Source organism: Arachis hypogaea, chromosome 17 (genome assembly GCF_003086295.3).
Source record: "Arachis hypogaea cultivar Tifrunner chromosome 17, arahy.Tifrunner.gnm2.J5K5, whole genome shotgun sequence".
NCBI lineage: Eukaryota > Viridiplantae > Streptophyta > Magnoliopsida > Fabales > Fabaceae > Arachis > Arachis hypogaea.
The window spans coordinates 53,474,962-53,478,395 of record NC_092052.1 but is presented as its reverse complement, the minus strand read 5'-3'; the positions used below and the strand labels follow the sequence as shown (position 1 = coordinate 53,478,395).

Sequence of the window (3,434 nt, the reverse complement as noted above, 5' to 3'; positions counted from 1 at the left end):
TAAATAATAGTTAATAATTAAGAGGGATAAGTTAGTAACACTTAGCTTCTTGTATGACCATGGCATACTGGGAGTTGGGTCGTTACATTAAACACCAGCCAGATGCCCATTTCTGGTGTTTAATGCCAGCCAGACGCCAGATAGCCCTTTCTGGCGTTAAACGCCCAGAGTGCTGCCCATTCTAGCATTTAACGCCCAGAATGCTACCAGGCTGGGCATTAAACGCCCATTCTACTATCCTTACTGGTGTTTAAACGCCAGTAAGCCTGTCCTCCAGGGTGTGCTATTTTTTTATGCTATTTTTCATTCTGTTTTTGATTTTTCAGTTGTTTTAGTGACTTCACATGATCATCAACCTAAAAATAACATAAAATAATAATGGAAAATAAATAAATATAATTAAATAACATTGGATTGCCTCCCAACAAGCGCTTTTTTAATGTCAATAGCTTGACAGTGAAGCTCTTAGAGAGCTTCACAGAGACTCAGAGCTTGATGTTGGCCTCCCAACATCAATCTTAGAAGTTGAGTGTGGGGGCTCTGGTTGACTCTGTACTAAGAGATGCCTTTCATGCTTCCTCTCTATGGTTATAGAAGAAGATCCTTGAGCCTTAAATACAAGGTAGTCCTCATTCAATTGAAGGACTAACTCTCCTCTGTCCACATCAATCACAGCTATTGTTGTGGCTAGGAAGGGTCTTCCTAGGATGATGGATTCATCCTCATCCTTTCCAGTGTCTAGGATTATAAAATCAGCAGGGATGTACAGGCCTTCAACCTTCACTAAGACATCCTCTATAAGTTCATAAGCCTGTTTCCTTGAATTGTCTACCATATCTAGTGAGATTCTTGCAGCTTGCACCTCAAAGATCCCAAGTTTCTCCATTACAGAGAGGGGCATGAGGTTTATACTTGACTCAAGGTCACACAGAGCCTCCTCAAAGGTTATGGTGCCTATGGTATAAGGTATTAAGAACTTTCCAGGATCCCATTTCTTCTGAGGTAATTTCAGTTGAACCAGATCATTTAGTTCATTTAGTTCATCCTCCCAAGTCTCATTACCAAATAACTTGGCATTCAGCTTCATGATTGCTCCTAGATATTGAGCAACTTACTCTTCAATAATATCTTCATCCTCTTTAGAGGAAGAATACTCATCAGAGCTCAGGAATGGCAACAGTAAGTTCAATGGAATCTCTATGGTCTCTATATGAGCCTCAGATTCCTTTGGTTCCTTGTAGGGAACTCCTTGGAGGCTAGTGGACGTCCATTGAGCTCTTCCTCACTGGAAATCACTGACTGTCCCTCCTCCATGCATTCGGCCATGTTGGTTATATTTATGACCTTGTACTCTCTTTTTGGATTTTCTTCTGTATTACTTGGGAGAGTACTAGGAAGGAGTTCAATAACTCTTTTTCTCAGCTGACCCACTTGTGCCTTCAAATTTTTAATGGAGGACCTTTCTTCTGTCATAAAACTGAGAGTGGTCTTAGATAGATCAGAGACTACAGTTGCTAAGTCAGAGTGGCTCTGCTTAGAATTCTCTGTCTATTGCTGAGAAGATGATGAAAAAAGTTTCCTATTGCCAAACCTGTTTCTTCCACCATTATTATTATTGAAGCTTTGATTAGGCTTCTGTTGATCATTCCATGAGAGATTAGGATGATTCCTCCATGAAGGATTATAGGTGTTTCCATAGGATTCTCCCATGTAATTCACCTCTTCCATTCCAAGATTCTCAGGGTCATAAGCTTCTTCTTCAGAGGAAGCTTCCTTAGTACTGCCTGATGCAGCTTGCATTCCAGACAGACTCTGAGAAATTATATTGACTTGCTGAGTCAATATTTTGTTCTAAGCCAATATTGCATTCAGAGTATCAATCTCCAAAACTCCTTTCTTCTAAGTTGTCCCATTATTTACAGGATTCCTTTCAAAAGTGTACATGAACTGGTTTTTTGCAACCATTTCAATGAGTTTCTGGGATTCTGTAGGCATCTTCTTCAGATGAAGAGATCCTCCAGCAAAGTGGTCCAATGACATCTTGGACAATTCAGACAGACCATCATAGAATATACATATGATGCTCCATTCTGAAAACATGTCAGAAGGACACCTTCTAATCAATTGCTTGTATCTTTCCCATGCTTCATAGAGGGATTCACCTTCCTTCTGTCTGAAGGTTTGGACTTCCACTCTAAGCTTGCTCAACTTTTGAGGTGGAAAGAGTTTGGCCAAGAAAACATTGACTAACTTTTCCCAAGAGTTCAGGTTATCTTTAGGTTGTGAGTCCAACCATGTCCTAGCTCTGTCTCTTATAGCGCATAAGTCTATAGACCTCAGGATTGACCCCATTGGTCTTAATAGTATCACAGATTTGCAAGAATTCAGCTAAGAACTGATGAGAATCTTCCAATGGAAGTCCATGAAACTTGCAATTCTGTTGTATCAGAGAAACTAATTGAGGCTTAAGCTCAAAGTTGTTTGCCCCAATTACAGGAATTGAGATGCTCCTTCCACAGAAGTCAGAAGAGGGTGCAATAAAGTCACCAAGCATCTTCCTTACATCTCCGCCATTGTTGTTGGGTTCGGCCATCTCTTCTTCTTTTTCGAAAAATTCTGTCAGGTCCTCTGATGATCGGTTTTTCTATCGGTAAAGAAATATAAAAATATGATCGCGTTGTAAGTATAGCTTCTAAACCAACAGAAAATCCTTTTGTACAAACGTTTTGGTTGTCACAAGTAACAAACCCCTTTTTAAATTGATAACCGAAGTATTTAAACCTCGGGTCGTCTTCTCAAGGAACTGCAGGGAGGTGTTCTTATTATTGGTTATGAGTTTTGTAAATTGGGATTTTTGAAAGTAAGGAACAAGTAATTTAAATGACAAGTAAAATAAATAAATAACTGTAAAATAAACTCTTGGAAAGGTATGAAAATTCAGAAGTCCTATCTTAGTTACTCGTATGAGAATTGAAGTTAATCCCACTTAGTTAACCTTTGCGAAAGCAAGGGAAAGTCAAGTGAATTAATTAGTAGGATTCCCAAGTCCTAGCCAACTCCTAAGGAAAGACTAGAGTTAGTGGAATTCCAGTCAATTAGCCGACATAACAACCAATCACGATAAGTTGATAACTCAAGAGCTTTCAGTTAATCAATTAAAGCCAAGAATATAAAAAGCTAAATAAGAATCATAAATCTGAAATACCTCAATTGCATTAATAAAAGAAAATCATTCTAAACATAAAGAGTTCATAAGCCAATCTGGCAACATAAGTAATTAAATGAGAGCATTAAAGTATTTGAAAGTAAAAGAGAAATATAAAGTAAAAGAAATATTGAACCTGATGAAGAGTTGAAATCCTAAATCCTTTAAGAGGAATCCTAATCCTAAAACCTAAGAGAGAGGAGAGAACCTCTCTCTCTAAAAACTACAT

The 3,434-nt window shown here is 38.3% G+C and overlaps 1 non-coding gene across 1 annotated transcript; it reads left to right on the top strand.

Moving 5' to 3' along the window:
- The first annotated feature begins 2,098 nt into the window (after window positions 1–2,098).
- LOC112767778 (small nucleolar RNA R71) lies at window positions 2,099–2,202 on the top strand. Its single transcript, XR_003185218.1, has one exon. It is a non-coding gene; the product is annotated as a small nucleolar RNA R71 (small nucleolar RNA).
- The last annotated feature ends 1,232 nt before the right edge of the window (window positions 2,203–3,434 follow it).